We start from the raw sequence: 23,400 nt of genomic DNA, 5'->3' as shown, positions 1-23,400 counted from the left end.
ACTTACTGATGTGTGATTTACAACCCCCTCTTATACATGACTTCTGAATCTGGCCTACTGAACTGAATTGCCCAGACTCTGACACCTGTTCAGATCCACTCACTGGTGTGTAACCTACACATCACCTCCGAATTTGGCCCAGTGTTAGTCTTTGGGCACAAATACAGGGTAGTGATTCAATTTTAAATTTTCCAGCAATTTGTTAAATCATTTTAGTTCAAGACACAAATGAAGAATATTCAGAACATATCTGTATTTTATACATATGAGATCATCTCTGCAAAGAAAAAGTCACTGATATGCAAACCACATGGAAATACATAGAGGACCAGAACTGAAGCCCTCTGAAATCAATAGGTGTCTCTCTATTGACTTCAGATAAGGGTTTACACCAAATGATCATATATTGTTCTGCTGAGATCTGTTTAAAATAATATTTGAAACCAAAAATAAAGTCAGTCTTCTCCTGATAACAAAAAATGAATATAAATTAAGCACATTAAATACATTTCATGTTTCATATATTTGAGGTTTTCTAATAAGTGTAATTTCATTATGCATCTTCACAGAGAGAAAGACTGGTTCTTGCCTCATATAACTCAGTGTAAACTAGGAGCGAAGTCAACTGCTTAACACTGGTGTACAGCCAGCGTACAGTACAGCCCATCCTCGGAGGTGTTGTACCTCAGGGAAGCACAATCCACCCCAGAGCGTCCTGGAATGTGGAGGGACTGCTCCACGAGGCACGACTACCTTGTTCTGTGGGCCAGCATAGACTAGAGGACACAGGAACATGAAGAGCTTCCACAGAACAAATATTCCCACCAATTACAGCTCTCAAACAGATGAAAACAAATTATCCCATCAGACATGAGTCATTTTTAACAGTGCAGCTGAACTGCATTTACTCAAATTTAGCAAGATAATATTAGCAAATTCCTGGTGTTGTATTTATCCCAATTTAAAAGGCTTAAGATATTATATTCCCATCTCTTTATATAAACCAATTCAAGTTATATAACCTATGTGGATTTGCTTCCGACTGTATTCCAGATGGCAATATATTATTAAGCCAAAGCTATACAATAGCAATTTGGCAGAAAATAGGTCAAGACTTTATTATATGTCAAAACTATCAAACTGGCCTGAACATTTCAAATTAAAAACACAAATAGAAAATAATCCCTGTGTTGGGAAGGTTTTATTCCATTACTTCACTCATTAATGTGATTATTTTATCAATTCCTTTGCTATATTCCATCACCTCTAGGTGGGTTTTCATGCCTTTATTATGTCAAGTTAGGGGCATATTGTGACTAGCCCTGTGTGGGTGCACAAAGGTGGGGGGGGGGCAAAAGGAGCCCTCCTAAAACATAAGGGATACAGGAACAAGACATAGAACAGCTCCATGCTAGCCCTAGTCCCAAGAATTTGTAATTCATAAGCACAGAAAATGGTGCAACAGAACTAAGGGTATTGGGAAACTTTTCATAAGCAGCCTCTTGTATGCAAGAAAAATCCTGGGGCTGCACTTTTACATGGATGTTGTCAAATTTTACCATGAGAAGACCTACATAGCTTTGTGACACAAGGGGTATGTTTTTGCTACATATGAGCTATGGAGTATGGAGCTTCTTGTTACTAAAGTCAGCTTCATAAAGTAGAATCTTAATTTCAGTCAACCAAAGAAAGGCTATTTTTATCCTTTTCCCTGCAAAGACAGCCTTGAAAAATCTAAACAGCTGTGAATAAGTCAATGAAAACTGATAACTAGGACTGAGGGGAACAAGCAGCAGGGCTGCATCTCTGCAGCAGGAAGCCACGTGGGATGTAATTAACCTCCCACTCGCACACGTACTTATCCTGTACAGTGCAACAGCCAAGTTTGGGGTGTATCCCAAAGAATCATCTGTATAATCCTCCCCAACGTTCTTGTGCCAGGCCTGTGCCGCGGGGCAGAGAGGAATCAGTTATACTTGGTAGGAAGGAGAAATTGTTTTCAGGCCCACTTAAAACTGCTAAGGCCAACCCAGATTGTTAAAACTCTCAGCCCTCTCTGGGGCTGAGGTTGTCACCCTCTGGGGCTGCCATTGCTGCAACAGTTTTTGCAGAGACTTCTCTCCTGAATTCCCTGCCAGGATCTCTGGGCACATATGGCAGATACACTATGTATTCTCGCTGCATATCGCCACCCTGCCCCTGTCTCCTCTCATCACCTCAACAGCCATCAGCTGTAACAGCCAAGCTGCTTCTGCACTGACTGAGGCTGGCAGCTACCTCTCTCATTGCTGTGTCTGCATGCCCAAACTCACCGAGGAGTCTGAACACCCAGTATTGGGGGACAGCCTGGAGTGTCAACCACCCTGATCTTCTATCAGCGCAGGGATGGGATACCTGCTCCCTGAGCCCACCGCACACCAGCCAGGGGACCCATTTCGCCACTTAGTCTCCTACCCTTGCTAGAGGTGACCACCAGCAGTCAGGAAATACAGACACCCCAAGAACCAAAAGGGAACCATTCCACAACTATCCCACTCACAATCCACCATCAGAGGATGCCCATCAATGCCTGATCAACCTCCCCACAGTCAGTGGCCTCACCTGCTCCCATAGCTGCTCCTGTGAGGACAAACTGCTAGTTAGGGGAACCACCATGAGATTAGGGGAACACCATGAGATGGAGAGGAGAAGCATAGTGGGTCAAGAAGTATTGGACTGGAGGGAGGTGGGGGGGAAGAATGGATGGATTTGGAGATAGAGGATGGAATGATGGATTTGGGGGAGCCATGAGGGAAATATTATTTTATCCAGGTATCAGGTATATTGCACGTATTGCCAATTCAGGCAGACAGCTTCTGAGTTAGTCCCATGTTAAAATCTTGGCAACATTTGTGGTTTTTGCATTTCACAAACTCTTCTCCCAGCATATACAAACTTTTAGCTCTTTATTATGCGTTTAAAGGGAATATTTAGTCGGAGAAAACGGGGGCATTCCCTAAGGAAATGCTGGAAATAAAGATACTCAAAATGAAAACTTTAAAAACATTTAATTAAAATCATGCTTTTGTACACCATATTTTGATTGCTTTTCTCTTAACTCAAAACCACCTAGCTCCAGACTACAACAATGTATAGATTTTCACATACATCTGTATGTATTATACATGGGAAAGGGCCCAAATTCATTAACAAACCCCAGCGCACAGGCAAAGTGAATTGTTCTCAAATGAGCAGTGCAATGAGAAATACAAAGGGCCTAATTCACCATTGTGTTGCTCCAGTTTTATGCTGGTGTAACTTCATTGAAATCTCCAAGATACTGTAGGCAGAATGAATTCATCTGTAGTTCAGATGAATAACCCAGGATTCAAAGTGCTATTTGAGTTGGATGCTGAGGCGTCTGTATTTACTCTGTACCATTCACAATAGTTGTGCCTCTGTACTAGACACCCAGTGATACGTAATGAAATTCAAAACTACTACAAAATGAGGGTCCCACCTCCCTCTTCTCCTTTTGGGGTGTTTTGTGCCAGAGGGGTGGTCGGAGGAAGTAGTCCCGGAAGGGCAGGGATTGCTGTTGTGATCTGTTCCTACATGGGAGGCATGAAGGCCAATCTTTCCCTAAGCTGATGTTCAACACATCCAACAAAGCCTGCAATGTACAATGGGCCAGGCAGGTTCATCCTTGCTGTATCTACACTGAAATCAGAGCTTGTACGTGTTACCCTCAAACTCATCGAAAATAGCAAAAGTACTAAAGGCCAAATAATCCTTCCATTAACACTAGTACAAAGCCATTGACTGCACTGGGGCTGTGTGAATGGCTCTAGAACTCTTTTCACATTACTACCTCCCGATTTCTCTCTCCCATTACATTATCAGTAATACTGAATTGTTTTGCCCTGATAAATTGGTTTGATTTTTTCAAGTTTCAAACTCATTTTTCTATTTCCTGTCCCAGATTTATAATTTCCATAAGACCAATTGTATGATTTCTCTGTCCTAACATGCTCTGTGAATTTTATCAGCCAGCTGTTAAACCCTGCTTCCAGGTCATTGAAGAAGATATATGAACCAAAGCCAGCCACTGTTGCTCCCCAGAGTAAACCATTAATATAACCCCCTCAAAAGGGGTTGAGGAACAATGTTAGACCCTGTCTGCACTTACCTCTGGGATTCAGCAGCAGTCGACGGGAATTACGCAAGCTACGCAAAAAAGTTGCATGACTCCCATCGACTTCTGGGCTCCTCTTCTACGTGCCGTCTTCACTGCACTGCGCCAACAGGAACCACATTCCTGTCAACGCAGCGCTACGCCACTTGCGAAGGTGGTCTTAGTAAGTCGATTTCTGGATCAACTGAGCGGGTCTTCACTGACCGCTCAGTCGATCCAGAGAAATCGTCATAGCCGTAGCCTTAATCTTTTACATTAATCAAGAGGTTATAAAATGACTGGGATCTAAAGCTCTTAGAATACATTTAATTCAACTATATCTTCCTAAACCTTTCATCTCAACTACAGCAAGTAAAATATTTAAGTTCACAGAAACATAAGTACTCATTTCACTATTTTTTGAGCTACTTCAAAATTATTAATGATTTAAATAAATAGGCAATGGGACTAGTTCTTCCCTGAGGTAACTCTATTGATTTCAGTCTATCATGCTATGGAGCATTATGATAATTAAGTATGAGTCTGAGTTACATGCCAGCTTCCTTGGAGAAAACTAATTGTCTCATTGCTCTCATTCACATCAAAAAGGTTGCATTAACAGTTATAACAGTCAAATTAAACAAGAAAAAGGAATCAGGCTGTGTCATACACAGAAAGGAGGACCCTGATGTGGCTATTTTATATTCCATGGCTTGAATTAGAATACAAATAATACCCAGGGTATCTTAACCACAACTAATCAAATACAGTAATGTACATTTTATGGACAGTAGTTGTTCCAGAATAACGGTTCTTTACTTTCCTATTAAATCTCTTTCATATCTTGTTTTATTGAATCACACTTAACATGCTACTGTCTTGAGTGCCCCAGTCTCACATTATTTGTCTCTGGTCTTCAATACATTGTGCTATATAGAGGATTAACTTTACCGTTACATACCTACAGGGCCTACCTAACCTGGAGAAGAGAGCCAATATCAAATATTACACGATAAGTAAGACCAAACATCTTCATTATTAAGGGCACAGAATAATATAACAAAGATAGTTTTTAACTGGTTAAAGGAGACTTGCCTGTACAATTATGTAATAATGGTCATTTTGTTATTCAGCCCCAGTTTGAGATTCTTTGTAAAGTACGATCATTCAGAAAAAAAAGAAAAAAAAAAAGAGTGTTGAGAATATGAAGAGAACCAAATAAAAGCCTGAAAGATAAGTAAAAAATGATAGAATAGAAATGATAGGACAGAGAGGAGAAGGAGAAAAAGGGACAATAGGCGGGAATGGGGATGGGAGATAGGAGGGGTCTTGGGCAGGGTAGTGAAAATAGATTACCCAATGGGGAATTTAACTGATTATTCTGATACTTTCAAAAATAGGGATCATATATATACAAACTTATTGTCGTTGTTTCTGTTTTGGGACATGATCTGTTCCATTAGTATCAGGCTCACCTCACCAAGTCAGACTACCGTTTTTCAATAGCTGGTCATAGTTGGGACTTCCATTGTAGAAGTAGACATTTGACTATGATCACAGCTCTACTTTATCATAGTTTTTAAAAGGACTTCAATTTCTAAAATGGATTGGATAGGCCTAGGATGGCATGGACAGTCTAACTCCACCTTGGTGGACAAAAAGAAATTGGCCTGAATATTTTCTTCTGTCCAGAAAGGATGGTCATGGTTGACAAGTCAATCCCAAAGCACATAGTATAAACTAGTGCCTGCTGCACTGCAGTAACATCATTTGTCAAATCTGGCTGCTCAAGACCTGAAAAGACTATATGGAGTCCAATGTATCCTCAAAGAATCTTCTGCTGGATTAATCCTAACTGCAATCTAGTGAGCAATGCTGTATGTTGGAACAAATCTGATTCCACCGAATGTAGGTAAGGGGGGGGTCCAGTGCTGCAAAGACATCCAGCCCACACTTGTGTCGCAAAACATGTTTAAGCTGAAGGTATTGCAATTTTTTGAGTCCAGTTGGAATTTCCCATTAAGGTGAGGAAAGGGCATAAGAGAATAATTTTCAGTTATATGATTTATGCTCAAAATCTCTTGGTAATCCAATTGGGCCATAGAGTAGGTCTATATGCAATTAAAATTTTGGAGTCATCCCAAACTGAAATCTCTGAATGTAATAAGGGATGACATTTAAATTTGGAGGCAAACAGATCCCAGGTTTTCCTTGCAACCTAAATTGTCACTGATTTCTCCTTAGGAAAATGGTAATAAATCTGAGTTTAGGACTGATTGTAGTGGTAAAGAGGTTACAGTTCCTTCCACCATGTACAGCCGGGCTGAAGAGCCTGAGTGTTGGATGTTAGCCACTTGTCAGGGGTTGTATCACTTGGTTCAAGATCAAAGATATATAGTAAAGTCTAACATTAGTTAGATCAAAGCCTCCTGATTCCATAAATCGCAGCATTTTTTCAAAGGATAATCTAGGCTTGTTGCCCACAATCCATAAGAAGGTCTTAAAAATGTTGTTAATTCTGAAAAAAACAGAAGGGGGAAGATAAACTGGCAAGGAGTTAAGGACAAATTGAAGTCAGGGGAGGACCTTAATCTTTAATATTAACTCTGCCCCAAAGAAATAGAGGAAGGGCCTGCCATGTATGTAAAGCCAAAACTATCTGTGTGATGAGAAGATTGACATTAATTTTTACTATTTCTTTTATAGTCTAGGAAAGAGATCTCCCAAGTACCTGATCTGCACCCTATGCCAGTAAAAAAGTATTACTTAAAAGGATGACACTTTACTCCTGGAAGTACTGCTCTTTTATGGACTGCATTGCAAATCACTTTGCCACGCACACATGAGAAAATATACAATAACTGCGAGAGTCCTGGGGCACCTTCAAAACTAACAAAGTTATTTGGGCATAAGCTTTCGTGGGCATCCACTTTGTCGGATGCAAGTATCTGCCCACAAAAGCTTATGCCCAAATAAATTTCTCAGTCTGTAAGGTGCCAGAGGACTCTCGCTGTTTTTCTAAAAACAGACTAACAAGGCTACCCCTCTGGAACTATACAATAACTGGTATACTGAAACATTCGTACAGCCTTGAAAACAGCAGAAAGAATATAAAACTTGGATACTGTGATCTCAAGCTCCATCATGGATAGTGCCATTATGTTAGTGTTAAAGAGGTCCAAACGCTAGTCTGTTGTGTGCAAGATTATTGTAACAAGCTTCTCACCAGACAAGGTGTATTCTAGAGCAAGCTTTTGGTAAGTACTGTCATTCTTTTCCATTGTATCACCATGAAATTAATGGGCCAGACTCACAGATGATATGTAAGGTCCTTTGTTTTTGTTTTTTTTAGCAATTTTTATCAAAACAGAAAAAAAAATGAGTTTTACCAAATCTATTCACTTTTTACCTATTTTCACTCGAATTTTGAACTACTCAGGTACATGAAATACTTACGTTAAGAAAATCCACTACCTTGCATTAGAAAGATGTGTTTGTTAATACTAAATTTGTCTACATGTAAATGAGAGGCTGTCTGTTAAAGTAAGGCAATGTAGTGGAAAGTGTGTGAGTGCATGCTACACATTGTTAACATACAATTCATTAAATGAACCACAGCATTAAACTGATTTTACTTTCAAGTCTCTTACTTTTCTCTATTTGTTGCTTTCTTCTGACCCCCCATCCCCCAATATTAACCCCAGTATTTACGCAGAAAACTGGTAAATTAATTTTTTGCACTGATTTTCTCCCTTTTTTAATGTTTGTAATAAAACATCAATAAATTCTTGGTGACGTATACGATGGGGTAACAGACTTTCTTACACTCTGCTAAATGTTTTTAGGTTCTCAGATTCCGTTATGCCTAATTGCATTCACTTACTACTGCATGAGTCGTATGAAATCTAAACTGATGTAATTAACATATGGAGGAGTTGGAAGAAGAGTTAAGAGGCTGAGCAATAAGGTATGTGATGTCCTTCAATTTACATCTTCTCACATCTTCTTGTTAGTTGCATTTCTCACTGAACTCTAACAGTTACATCCTCTTGGACTTCCTTGCACTCAGAGCTGGTCTGTGCTACACAGAATTTTGAAGAATCGAACTAACTGACCTGATGTTGACGGCAGCTTTATGGTTAGTGTAGACAAGGAACTAATCATGATTAAACCTCAGGCCCTCAGGGTTTAATCCTAATTATTTCAGGTCATGCTGAACACAATTTGCCCTGATCTGCACTGATTGGGAAATTATGAGCAGCATCATTCCAGCTCATTCAATTTTCCATAGCCAGGTTCAAAAAATTAAATTCAGGAGTGATGTTTAGGGAGTAAGTGATGTGGGGTACATTATACATCAGTAAGGGGGTTTGAGACTAAGGAGCAGACTGTGCCTGGCCCCTCCGCTCACACCTTCTGGGCAGGGATAGGACACCACAGCAGCCCCTCCACTCAGGGAAGAAAGGAATTGAGCACCATAGCATTTTGGGAGCACAAACCCACCTAAAGAGGCAGTCAGGGTGCACCAGTCATACAGACAGTAGTTGCCACATGCTCCTCCTGCCCAGTGAAGTTCTGGGAGGGAGGAATTTTACTTCTTAGGTACAACCCACAGAGCTCTCTGTGGGCAGTGCATCTCTCCATCATCTCAAACACATGCCAGCGACCAAATGCCACAATCTGGCCTTAAGTGAATATAAAGGACCCTAAAGCGATCATAGGGGAATATAGTGGAAGTGTAAACTGGTGTAATGAACACATTGCAGGGCTAGAAAAAAAGTGTCACTGCTCAGTTTCTCATGCACTCACGATTTTGCAAGTCTAATTCCATGACAGAAAACATTAAAAAGGACAAAAAGCTAAAGCAATCTAACTGCTGAATGGATCAATTTAAAAGGAAATACAGTGCAGCACAACAGATTGCCATAGACTATTAAATGATTGCCAATTCAGTCTTTGTCATCCTACTGAACTTCAGAATGACACGGCAGCTGCTAAGGTTCTGTGGATTTCAAACGTCACATATACTATCAGCATCAGAATTGAAATCCAAAGTACCTGCTTGGGTGCAAGTGGTAGGCAATCAACCCTCAAGACCCATTCCTTTCTGTATAAACAAACTTCACTGCACCATGGGCTAGACACACACAGACACACCAAAGGAGAAAGGATGACCACTGGATGAAGGTTATAAAAATGATCTTTTGGACTAGGTATTTAATTTAAGTGCCTAGAAAGAGGCTCAGTGTGGACCTGAAAACCCCACTAATATCTGGTGAAGGTAAGGAAGGGAGATGATGTTCCAGCTGATTGACTGCAGGTCGAATATTATATGTAAATCTATTCCCACTGCAGAGTAAAGGAGCAAGAACTTGGGAACTAGGAAGAGGTAGATCTCTCTCTCTCTTCCCTTTTCTGTCTCTACATAGCTAGTATTGATACTGCCAGGCATGAAAGCTCAGCTCACCATGAGGAAGAGGAAGAAAAAGCATGCAGCTAGGCAATGTAGGCAAAAGAAAAACATCTTAAGTTAGCAAGGTAAATATTTTTAGTAGATTCACCAGCAAGGACCTGAATAGAAGTGTTAGTTGGGCAAAATTATGCTAAAGCGAAGCAGAGCTGTTCAAAGGAGCCACTAAAACTTCATGGATAACAGTAAATCTAACTTAGAAAATAGATCTCCATTCCAAAAACTGGATAAATAAATATTTAATAATTAATTAATTAATAATTAAATAAATGCAAAATCATGAACTAAAATTCTATATAATTGGAATATGGAAATGTTGATGACCCTTATAGGGTTGCCACCCATCCGGGTCTTACCGGGACAGTTCGGTTTTTGGCTTCTGTGTCTGAGTGCATAGGGTTGCCAGGTGCCCGGTTTTCAAATGGAAAGTCCGATCGAAAAGCAGACCTGGAAGTGTCCAGTCAGATGTAGTGACCAGACACCAAAAGTACGGTTACCACGGAGTGTGAGAAGATGCTGGGTCATTAACCTTTGCCAGCCACTACTCAGCCGGAGCCCCCTCCTACTTGCAGGCAGGCTCCTTGTCAGGCTGCAGCAGCTCCTGTCTCAGCCCCAACGCAGAGGCAGCCCAGGTGGGGCGTGGGTGTGTGAAATGGAGAGACATGGGGAGAGAGAGAGAGGTGTGAGCAATGGGAGCAGGGCCTTGGGGGGAGGCAGAGGCAGAGTAGGGGGCAGGGCTGGGGGAAAGGTCCAGTTACCAGCAATTAAAAAGATGGCAACCCTAGCACCCTTGTCAAACAAAAATGCTCATTATTTGTGCAACAATTCTTTAGGAGCTAATCCATTTTTGTTCTATCACTCTTGGTGCATGCAAATCAATGGAAGTGTATCCCATGGCACCAGTCTTTTAGTGAGAGAGGGTGTAGAATTTTGTCTGATTTGGAGAATGCTCACATTTAATAGTGATCTACGTGGAGATGAATGGGGGCCAACATTTTTTTTGGGGGGGGGAAAGGGGGGATTAGTCAGGCCCTGTTGCCACAAATCAGTGTCCTAAAACTCCAAGTCATGATGTAAACACTATTTCTGTTTCTGAACCAGACTTAGATCTCTACTGTTTTTATGAGCACCCATACTAAGTGCTGTGGTCACAGCAAAGATATCTGTGGTCAGACTACTTTCATCACCAGACCAGAGTGAGGGGTACATGCATGGCTAATTTTCAGAGCAGCACCCAGACTGAGCAGCTGGGCACATAAGCGTGGAAATCATGAGAAGGAATTTTCCCCACCGGCTGTAGGTAGCCTCTGCAGCAGCTGCAGAATCTACTCCAGTCCAGTGGAGTTGCCTCTATATCCTTTTACCAGTCCCTCCACTAGCCCTCCTATGGGATGAAGGGGAAAGCTGAATCACTGCATAGCCTCCAGTCCCACTTCTAGTCCACATTTGCCATGGGCCCATCTACGACCTGCATGGTGCCACATAGGAATGCTGCACAGAAGTACGTCCTGTGTTGTATGGGGTGTGCAAACCCACTGTGCAGCCACCCGCTTTTTATTCAGTCTAATCACACTAGCTATGCTGCTGGGGGCTCCTCCGCAGCCTCAGCTGAGATGATTCGCTCGTTAAATGCATAAAAGCCTCCCCTCCCAGAGAACACACTTATGTATTGTGCTGCACTTTTTGGGTCACAAACATGTGTTGGAGATTAGGTTTTTTTAGTCTGAATAAACCTTGTATTGCCTGTTACTATATCCCAATATTTGTGGAGAAAAATGTGAAGCATGACAGCAAATGCTCAGGAAGAAAACCATTCTCTGTAATTTACTAATACAGTGAAATATGGTTTACACAACCACTCCAGGGTTAACTGAAATCGATTAGCAGATTTGATCTTCTGATAAAGGTGGACTACCGCTCTGCTCAGTGCTTTTGGGGGCTCTCTTAAGACACAAAAATGCCTAATAAGGGCAGTCTCTTGTACAAATTTGACTGGACTTAGCTCACACAACCTCTTCTTTTTAAAAAGGTGCCTGGCACAATGTAAATCCTACCAGTATGACACCATTTTAATCATGGAAGGTTAGAGAGATAATGGCCCAGATCATCTGCTCCACCTGGCTCCAGACCTATACCATATTCTTTTCTTTCAAAAATTAGCTTCCATTTATCATTATACTAGTCCAGACATATTAACAGACTTGACTTACTATTTAATACTCAAGGTGCTGTGAAGTGGCTTTGCAAGTAAAATGATCAATAATCCCTAGCAAGCCTCTCATAACATAGCTTCAGTCTCTAAATACCTTTCCTTCCAGCTGAGCAAAGATCCTTTTATAGCTTTCCTAAGGCTGACCTTTCACCTCTGGGTCACCTGATTCAAACATACTGCAAACAAAAGACAAAAATATTTTCCTCTCTCTTTTTTCTTTCATCACCAATTCTCATTTCCAAGCACAGACACTCTATACATTTGTTTTAAAAATAAGTTACTTATTTTCAGGAAAAGAGTCAGGTGCTCACCACACCTCCACCCCCATGCCTGACCAGCTGGCAGTCTCACACTATAAAAGCAGTGTCTGGGAAAGCTACTTTCTTAAGTGTCAACACTTATTTTTAGAGCAGGTGGTGCTTATGCTGGATCATTTAAATTTATTTCACAAAATGTCATACCCCCCAAGCATATTTTACATACATCTCTCAGTTTCTTTATTCAACCCAGAGAGTTAAAAGGATATTTGAACCTGATTTAAAGAGAAAAGAGGCAAAAAGATACAAAGGTCTGAGTCAGCTCCAAATACGTATCTCCAAACAAAGGCAAATTGCTGTTACAGGGGCTCCCGATGACTAAACACCTTCAGTTTTCATGTATAACACAGCTCACTTTAAAAAGCTTGAGCTTTAAAAAGTTGAGCTTTCAGGAGCTCTATATGCTGTCTTTATATCATTGTTAGTCAGATATCTTTATTGTGGGAGGTTGCCCAGTAATGAATGGTTAGTAAGAGCTGATTGTAAAGAGCAGTCAGAGGAGGAGAGTTGAATTGCACAACAAGCATTGGTATTTGTATTTACTATAGAAAATAAGCTACATATTCTTCAGTGCTGTCTTCTAGCACATCCTCTATTAACTAGCTATATACATATATACAGAAACATTCCTATATCAATAGCTAGATCACGCTGCACAAACACATAACAGTATGGGCTTATTAAATATGCTTGCATTTATAATCAGGCCACATAAGTTTCAAGAGCTTGTTTTGCCCCCTACTCTCACTAGCCCTTGTAGGTCTTTGTAACATTGCTTGGGAGAGGACATTGCAATTCCATTATTGCTTGGCTTTGTACTCAATATATTATTCACTTTGGAATCTGCCATGTGGTTTTTCCAAACTCGATAGGATACCTGGTTTGTTTGTTTGTTTGATTTTTTTTTTTTGACAAAAGAGAGAACAGCTAAGTAAGCAAATCAGGTAGAAATAATATAGTGTGCATTGTATAAGAAAAACTCTGTCATGAAGATACAATTAACTGTCACAGCAATACACAGCTTACATGGGTTTGAACAGAAGTAAATAGGAACAAATTTGGAGAGAAGCTAGTAGCATCCATAAACACAGTTGTTAAAATTGAATTAAAGGCTCATGAATTGTTTTGACACTAATGAGACTGAAAAATAATGATTCCTTATGAGCAACTAATACATCTCCTTAAAGTAAGTAACACAGTATTTAACTAAACATAACTCTCTCCTTTCACTGTGCTCAGATACCTGTCCAGTTCACACTGGAGTAAGTTTGCTCTGTGGAAGGGGGATGGATTTGCTGGCAGGGCAGGCAGAATGAAGGAAGTGTTGGCCGAGGGTGATCTCCCAGATCTGATTATGAAATGCTGCCCTCCAGTGACCTTAGGGGTTCTTTGTTTCTAGTTGGCAGTCTGCTATTGTTACTGCTTAATATTACGACATCCTCCCATGATGTTATCCTAGCTTCGGTATTGCCAGATCTCATTATTTTATCCCAAGGTTCACAATATTTGGTGTTTTTCTTAAAGAGGGAGCTACAGGAGTCCTGAGAAGTTCTGCAATCATTGCAAAAAATAAAAATAAATGAAGCTAAGTTTCTAGCCCTCATGATTGCAGAGAAAAGCTAGAAAATACATATTGAGTATAACCCTACAGGATCTAAACCCCGGGGTAAACCCTGGCATTGGCAATACTGCTGTTTGGAATACCCAGCATGGGCTCCCTTCCACTAAGCATGCTAACTGCAGCAGGAGCTGGCCAAGTCTCTGCCAGGTCCCTTTCTCCATAGCACAGCAAAGAGGATGGGTGCACACGCAAACCTTAATAGGTTATAACGGCTACTTGGACTGAAATAAATATTATTTTGCTCCATTGATACAAAATTATATGGCTGACTAAAACCACACAGCTGATGTCTACAACTTCACACTGACTTTGGAATCGTTTACTGTCAGTAGGTGTCCAGGAAACTTGCACTGAGAGAGGCGCTGTCTGCATACTAGTTTTTTGCCTCTTTTCAAATTAGCAAAATTATCTGGAAGCCTGGCAGCTGAGTCCTCCCTCAGGCTAATCACAACGGAGCTTTCCTTTTCAAGACCACCAGTTACTTCCCAGAGTCAGTGCTATTCATCTCCTTCTTCGCTTGATTGGACTAAAAAATTAAATCCAGGTTTGGGGGCAGGGGAGCAGGAAGTGCACATAAATTAAAGAGCCAATCTTGAAAATACATTTTGAGCACTTTATAGAAACAAGCACTGGATGCTGTGATCTACCAATTAGGTTAAGTTAACAGAAAATCAGACCCCTTTGTCATTTAAAGCTATAAAACGTATTGCAACATGCTCCAAGACAACTGAGATTTTGTTTTAATTTTTAAAAGAGCAAAATGTGAAGCAAAAAGTGATTTTGTCAGATTTTTTATTTTACAGTAAAAAAAAGCAAAATTCAGTAAGGCACAAATCTCCCTTTCCCCCATCCCCCTCAAACACACGCACCACGCAGCATAGCTGGGCTGTGGCAAGGGGGTTCTGCTGGAACTTGGATGGAAGAATTTTCCACCTATTAGGGAGCAGCAGTGAAGCTGCTGTGGTGGGCAGTGGCTGGCAAATGGACTGAACCTGTCTTCAAGTCCTTCCCCAGCCTTCTTCCATGCGGCCACGCAGGGACATAATGGAGACCCCATAAGACTGGGCTCTGTGGCAAGCAGGAGGTCTGGGCCCTAAATTCATTCCACAAATCTTGTCCTCACCCCCACACAGGAAGCAGAACTGCCTCAGTCCTGATGCTCCTGGGATCCTCTGCAATCATGGAGATTTTTAATTAGCAAATTCCTTTCCCTATTTGATACATGATACTGATTAAACCATAGGCCTATTGTGAATTTGCAGAATGCATCAGATGGAGTAATATAAAACAACGAAAATTAACACCCTATTTCTGAATACTGTCTGATTGCTCAAAGAGAATTTAGGACCCTGCCAAACATAGTGAATGATTTGGCAGATGAGTCCACTCCTTAAAAAGCCAGATTACCCATGCTGATGAAAAGATATGTCAAATTTTGACAGCATATTAAATTTGCCAGTGCAAGCAACATATGCTGGGGTTGGCACTAAGAGATGCCATACGGCCAGGATCATATCACAAGACAAACAGCCAAAGATTCAATAAAGAGTTTTATCTCAGACACAATAATCCTCTCAGGATGTTTGCTAGGTGAAGAGAAATACAAAGAGGGGACTTATTGATCTAAAGGCATTGTGCTAAAATTAAATGAGCTACTGAATATTTTACAGTTCAATAGCTCCTTTCGTGCCAAAGCATCCCAAACAACTATCACACAGCAGCACTGAAGCACAGCCATCTCTGAAGTGGCAGACAATGGAGAAAACAGCACATAGAAAGTGTAAAGGAAATTTGGTGAGATGCTGACATTGGGACGAACCTAGCAATTTCACTGAAACTAGGTATTTCAAAACTGAAGCTCTTAAACCAGCCCCTCCAAACAAAACATAGTATTTGTCTTCTATACAGGCTTGTGCCTGAACCTGCCCCACTGAAGACAAAGCAGCTATGCTGGTTTATAACAGATGGGGATCGGCTCCCCTTGTTTCCATAACTAAGCTCTCCATGCTCCCTCCCTGACCTGAAGGATGCCTTTATGCAGGGACCCCATATTGGTTTGACCCTTCTGGACCATGAAAGGGGTGGGCCAGAAGCAGGAGAGCTGACAAGGCTCCTCAGACCCACAGGGAGACGCCAGTGTGATTTAGAACAGCATGAGACTGTATTAACATAGGTTACATCCCTATCTACTGCAGATTCTCCTGCGAGGAGGGAAGGTGCTGCAGAGAACAGGCACTTGCAATCAGGAGAGTCCCTAGGAGAAGAGATGAGCAAGAGCACACTTTGACCCTCTGACACTTTGGAATCTTTTTGGGGGGCAAGAACACACAATATTAGGAATAACAGAACAAAGCTGTCACAGCAAAGTCACTGTTTTTCTTTAGAGTATTTTGTTCAAAGACCCTCAGAGTATTCAAAATCCAGTTCCCATTTTATTTGCTATCTTTTTTACTATTTCTTTGGATGATCGGCCATTATTAGTACTCTTTATTATTTATATGGTGATAGCATCCACAAGCTCCAAAGAGGACTGACGCCCCACTATGATAACACAGGAGGATGCAGTCCTTGTCCCTAGGATGCAATCTTTGTCTTCAGTTACTTCAGTGAGGTTCCGCCCTATAGGCTCTGCAGTGACATCAGTGCACAGTTGCACAGCAGTCTGCCTGTGTGGCTCAGAATGCAAGATCAGAACCTGATTTAAGATATAATGCAGTGAATAAGCATATCAAACAACAGGAGAGAAGTGGGGGATGAAAAATGTCAGTGAGTTCATATAGTTACATCAGAATTAAAGTCCATGTTGTCAGTGAGCTAGAATCTTGACATTTCCACAGGAAGTCACAGAAGATCATCATTTTTTTCTTGTTGCATTTCAAATGCCATTTTTCATGTAGAATTTTAACTAGATTCCTTATGGGCTTGGTTGTACAGAGTAGGGGGGAACATCCTCAGATTTGAACTTTGACCTTTGCATCAGTGGTCACCCCAAGATAAGTTAGTCTAACAATTTACAAACATTATATTAATTTCTTCAGTGACTTTGGCCATGAGTCCTCCAATTTGGAGACAATAAGGTTACTTGAGGTCATAGATTCTGTTAAGCAGATTTTAGTCACATAAACTGCTGAAGATGAGGATTTCACAGCAGATGTAGACCGTGATAGCCACATGTATGCAAAGAGTGGGTTGCCATCATCTAAAATATAGTCCTGGAGCCTCTAGGACTTAGATTTTGGTTTGTCAATTGACTTAGTACTGGATGACATTCTTAGCTATTATCCACCTTTACATTTCTTTCTTTAGTATCTGAGCAAGCAATGAATTATAAATCGTTTAATTATTAACCTTCACAGAAGGTGTATTTGTAGGACATTTAATCCCATTTCCTATTTCTCATAAGTGGTAGTGATGAGAGATTCACATTAAAACCATTAATAGATTCTGTAAATATCCTACCCCTGCTCCTGCTGTCAAACTGATTCTATTCTACTGCCAATTATTTCTCAGTGCTGCCTTTGAATATATGTGAATCTCATTTGTGTACAAGAGAGAAACAGATGGGTTTGACAGCATCAGCAGATTATTTTACCACAATGGCAGGAAAGTAATAACTGTATCAATGTTTAACTACATTGATTTATAAGTAATTTGTTTCACTTTTTTAAGATAGTGGAAATGCCTTGATACCTGCTGCAGATTTCTCAACCAATTTTTCCTGAGTAAACTGGCACAAATTATAAACCATAGGGAACTTTCAACACATAAACAATATTATTCATGGTGCATGAGCTAAAATCCTTAATATGGAAAATCTTGCCAACTGACAGACGGTAAAACACATGTCTGAAAAGGTACTGTTCACCTAGACTACATGCCACTAATGGAGTGATTGTCAAAAGGAAAATCTTTTCTGTTTGTTTAATAAAAGGTACTGGGCACTTTTCTAGATATTTTAGTCTCCTGTGTTCATATATTGTAGTACTTCCAATCATCCAGTGTGCATGACATTTAAGAAAAAGATTATTTAAAAGTGCAGAGCACATATGTGCCAGAGGATTTTTTAATATGTTACTGAGGTACCTGTGATTAAATATATTGGCAGTACAAGAAAGTAGAGAAGTTATTTTTGGGCTACCTTGCTACCCCTTAAGCACCTGTTTGCAATGTGTGAAAAGGAAAATTGTGTTTTATGGGGCATGTCAATTTGGGAGATGTATACTGGAGGTCCCATGCACAGTAGTAAGATATCGTTAGATATCTAAAATAATAGATGATAACTTTGTAACACAAAATGTATTGCAACCAACACAAGATAACTCTATTTTGGACCTCATTATAATGGATAAACATAAATCAATCACTGGACTGGAAGTTGGTGGTTCCTAGGGACCAGTGATTATGATCCAATTACATTCAATTTGGGAAAAACAGAGGGCAGTCCCCCAATCAGTGATAGATATAGCTGGTGCTTCAAAAGGGCTAATTTCCAAAAGATGAAAAAAATCATGAGGGAAAATTATTGAGTGGAAATTTAGACAGAAAAATGTGAATGAAAATTTGGAATTAGTTAAGAAGGGTTTATTAGATAGCCAAAAAGTCATTCCAACAATCAAGAAAGAGCACAACTTTGGCTAAAAGGTTATCCTGGTTCAGTGGCAAAGTGAAGGCAGAAATTAAAAAGAGAAAAGCTGTATAACAAAAAAAAAAACAATGGGAAACAGATAGTAATCAATATAAATTAGAAGTTATGAAGTATAGAAAGTAGATAAGAAGCAAAAGACATCAGGGAAAATATATGGCTGGAGGGCTAAGAATAATGAAAGAGGGTTTGTAAGTACATTAGGAAGAAAAACCAAAACAAAACACTAGCAATAGTATTGACCCAGACTAGAAGAAGTTGGCAAAATTGATATTAATGATTCAGAAAAGGAAGAAGTGAGAGGCAAACTCACAACCAAACCAGGGATGCTTGCTCAACTGCACTGTCTTAACCTTCCAACTGGCATCCCATGTTTGAACATGGTTCTAGAGAATCGAATTAGCTGACAAAATTTGATCAATGTGGGCCAGGATAAATTGTGTTTGGCATTGGGACAGATAATGTGATTCTTCACAACTCTATTCAAACATGGCAAAAACTATGGAGTGTAGACCAGGCAGTCAACTATACAGGACAAAACTACAATAACAAGTTAAAAATATTAAAATCTCATTGGACCTCCAACATCCTAAATACTTGTGTTCTAGCTGAGTTTTTCCATGAACAGCACAACACTTCTAAGAAGCCAGAACCCTTTTTTTTAAATGTGTGGGGATCATCAAAGCAACGATGCCATTCTGTGACATACCCCAAGTTCGTTCCGCAAACTCACTTCCAACCAAGTTACATGAAAATCTACATATTATTATTACATTATGCACAAACATAATGTAAGCTATTTGTGATTAGAGCTACTATTCAGCTTTTGCAGTTAATTTTTGTCTCCATGTAGCTTTTGAATATGTATGAGACTAGGTGATTTACATGCAAAGGGTGTGAAGTTGAGCAGATGGATTTGACAGCAACAGCATATTATTTCACAAAAATATGGCAGTATTACAAGTTGAGATCTTGTAAAGCTTGGCTACTGTTAATGTAACTGCTTGTTTACCAATATTTCATGACATGTCAGACTTACTGGCAGTTTTAGAGCTTTACTTGCCAAAAGCTGAATGTATCATCAACTACTTTCTCCTGGACCTAGAAAATCAACACAGACTTTGGGCAGCTTAGTTATACGTCCATTTTTAATATTTTAAAAGCCCAGATCAATATTTGGAGTCACACAGATAAAGCCAAGTGATGCAGAATAGAATGGGCAAGATGAGAGAATCTTTGACGAGAACTAACTGGTTTCTTTAATTATCTTGGGAGAGAAAAGTATCAGCCTATTAAGTCTGTGATTTATTATCTATAGGAGACAAGATTTAAAAAACCCAGTGGCCTCTAGTGCTCGACACAGGAGCACATACTAGTTTTCAAAGAGCCAGCAAACTGTAATCCCTTGTAGGCATGATATTAAAATGTATTCTTGTTGGCCTGCGCTTTATCTATTTTTTTTAAGGGAATTAAGTTCAAGGTGTTCTAAAAATAACTTTCAACAGGCCTCAGGATGCCCCCCATCTGACCTTTTACTGGCCTGGTGTATCCAAGCATAGTTCTTTTCAGATCATTCTGTTCTCCTGGTGCCTAGACTGGTCCTTATCAGTCTTTCTATGGAACTATTTAGGTAAGAAAGTTACAGCCTTTCCCATTCCCTGGACATACCAGCCACTCAAGCTATATGTACACACACATGCACACACACACAATGCATATGTAAAAATATAAATTGCTTAAGTTTCATAATGAAGTGGAGCCTTGCTACAAAAATAAGGCAATTGTTTTTTAGTTTATTCAAAGATTGTGTACTGTTGAAACAATACAGTCACATAGCAAATTTGTGTAGCTGATCCTGTGTGTAATGCTTTGTAATGCATGGAACTGCCTGTCACACCATGTTTCAATTTCAGCTTAAAGAAAGGATGGTTCACATCCAGCAAAAGCCATAAAGGCTTTAATGGACTTACGCAGTGAGTAATCCTGCTTAGTTCAATGTAATGTGATAAAAATATTAAGCTGTACTTTCTCTTATTATTTTTACTATTATACATACCAGCCTGTTGTACCACTGTCACGATTGAGTGCTGTTGCCATAAACCAATGTGAATCTTAAACAGAGAGATGCCTGAAGCAAAATTCCATCTCCCAACATCCTTGCAGTGTAGAAAAGTTCAGATGAGCTCTCTCATAATTTTCCATTTCTACTTATAAACAACTAATGTTTCCTGTAACCACTTGATAAAGGTGAACTGGTTTCACAAAAATGGTTGACTTCACTCAAGTTATATTCCTAATCCTTTAGTAAGTGCTCTATAGAGATTGGTGTCAAAAAGCTGTTTTGCTGTATAACAAAAATATAGTGCAACCGTGACTGATTCGGAGCTGCCTTTAATAATGTATTAATACTTTATCTTGCCTGAGTTATTATGATGGTTCCTATATGCATATATTCAGTTAATTCAATAGCAAGGCTGTCAGCAAATGCAACCAGGAAGGGGAGGTGGAACCAAACATACATTCCCCAGCAAACACTTAAGGGACAAAACAAGAACCATACATTCTGATACCCTAGCTTGTCCCCCTGCATGTCCTGCCAGGCAGATTTCCCCTGGAGGGACTTGGTTCCTGTGGGGAGAGGAAAACAAAGGATCCAGGAGTGTCAAAAGAGACACATCCCCTCAAGGGAGGATATAGGTCTTTGGAGACTGAGAATCCAGACCTGCTGTGTGTGGGTCCAGGAGAAATTAGATATACCCAGGTTTCCATCAGGAGGGTGCTTAGACTCTAAGTAAGAAAGACGCATGTATACCTTTTTTATTTTAAAATCTTTTTTTTCTGATGTCATGCTTTGTTCCAGCCGTTAAGATTAAACAATACTTTGATTTGAGGAGGCTGTTTCGGGTCACTGGCATCCACTGGTCACAAGCTCCCGAAGGGAAGTACAGCAGGTGGGTTTTGTGTGTCATCTTAGCTGGGACCATCAGTGTTGGAGGTCTTAGACTCACAAGTGTTTCTCTTTGTTCAGTATCAATGGTGAAGCAGTAGCAGCTGATACTGTAACTAACTCCATGCCTGAGAGTTAGTACTGTGGGTCCTTGGGGATCTGTGACCAGAGTGGTGATTCAGCTGACTTGGAGGGAGTCGCGGAGGAAGTCTTCCTCTTAGAGGACTTGGAGGGAGACTTCTCTCTAGACTTTAGAGAGTGCTTTCCCTGTGCAGAGGATTCCTTAATTCTATTCTCCTCCCCTGTGTAGGAAGTTGTGGTGCAAGGAGGTACAATTCTCATTGCTTCTGACCACTATCTGGGGTGGCAGTCTTCTTGGCCTAGGTCAGCCATAAGATGTGTTTTGAGCCTCAACTCCCATGCCTGGGAGCTCCTGTGCCTGGGAAGGAGCAGCAGATACTGCACTTGGAGGAGCTGTGTGCTTCTCCCAGGTAGTACAGCATCTCTCATGGTTGTCACTGAACAGGAAGGCTTGTGGACAGGAGACACAGTTTTTGAATCCTGGTATTCTGTGCATAGTTTGTTCTCCATGCCAGGAAGAGGACAGAGAGGGGGGAAGTCCGCAAAGGGGAAGATTGAGAACCCAGACTCTATCTGACTATATTAAAGATTAAAATTATCTAATACAATTTTTTACACTATTTACAGATCAGGTTGAAGGAAGAACTTCAAGGACACTGAAGTGCTTTGTCGTAGACCACGTGGCAGTATAAAGGAATTGGAGAGGCATTTGGTCTGTAGTGTCCCTTATATCGTCAATTCAGAGCATGGTGAGAAACAGCAGACCAATGGACACTACTAGGAAAAATCTTCTGGGATCAGGCGTATGACGTGTATATGTACCCACCGTGGAATACACATAGGGGATGAGCACCCAAAGAAGAACTGAAACGGATGTGGGAAATGGAAGAAAATGATAATTACGGTAATGGTAAAATTGCTGAACCAGCAAAACTGCTATGTCAGCAATGTTGATTAGAAATGAGACCATATCCTCAGCTGTTTTACCTCATTTTAGAATCTGATCCTGTATGTGCAATGGAGTTGAAAATTAAACATTCTACTGCCATCATGGAGCAGGCACATATAAAGAATAGTAAATTCACAGGGACCAACACTGAGCATTTACTAAGGTAGCTAAAGCAGTTGCAGATAGCTTGGCACATGATAAAAGGCGTTTTCCTGGTAATGCTCTTTGTGAGAAGTATTTCAATATTAGGTGACTTAATGGAAACAGTGACAGAGTCTTTTTTTAAATCAAAGGTCTTTTAACCTGCCCATCCGCTACCATGTGTCCTCTCTGCTTGACTAGTCTGCCTGTCTATCCAGAGGGGCTTTTGAACCATATGCTGTGAGACACTGTGGAGTGCCTTCTGCATTTCCATGGTCTGGGAAGAACTTCGCTACAGCTCACCAGGTTAGGAGGTGTGTTTTTCAAACCAAGCAGTCTCGTCTCACATCTTTAGCGCCCCTGGCTATACGTTTTGGGATCAGTCATTTCAGGCCCCTTATCCACTGGATAATCCCAGTGATTCTGACATTCTTGGTAAATTGGAGCGGAGGCTTGAAGGATTGCTAAATTCAAAGTATCTAATTACAAGATATTGAAAAACTGCTGAATCTCTAAAACTTAAGTATGGAAATCACTTTAGACAAGAATATATTCAACCTAACTAGTCCCTTCGCATCCTTTTCCTTTTTTTCTCTTCATATCTTACTTCATGCTGACCTCCTCTGCTGTATTGAGCTTCCATCTATTCTTCTTCTAAATCCCTCTTCAAGCATGATTTTCCATGTAGCCTGCATTAACAGTAATCAGCCTAAAAATAATCATGTCCTATGCATTTATTATTGAAAAATAACAAACCTGCACCCCTTTGGACCAATCCACTTATGCTTTGGGTGTAGCTTGTCTTTTAGATGCCAGCCATCCTTAAGGGAGGAATAGTGTCTTGTACAGCATTAAACACACTGGCTC

The 23,400-nt window shown here is 40.4% G+C and overlaps 1 long non-coding RNA gene across 1 annotated transcript; it reads left to right on the top strand.

Moving 5' to 3' along the window:
• The first annotated feature begins 9,307 nt into the window (after positions 1-9,307).
• On the top strand, positions 9,308-22,523 carry LOC137146266 (uncharacterized). The gene is made up of 3 exons (XR_010917900.1): positions 9,308-9,434; positions 21,276-21,366; positions 22,071-22,523. It is a non-coding gene; the product is annotated as an uncharacterized lncRNA (long non-coding RNA).
• Positions 22,524-23,400: the final 877 nt, after the last annotated feature.

This window comes from Emydura macquarii, unplaced genomic scaffold (genome assembly GCF_026122565.2).
Source record: "Emydura macquarii macquarii isolate MOO-44397 ecotype Brisbane River unplaced genomic scaffold, CSIRO-AGI_Emac_v2 contig_18, whole genome shotgun sequence".
NCBI lineage: Eukaryota > Metazoa > Chordata > Testudines > Chelidae > Emydura > Emydura macquarii.
Note: the sequence above shows the minus strand (reverse complement) of the source record. Positions and strands in the feature narration are given on the sequence as shown.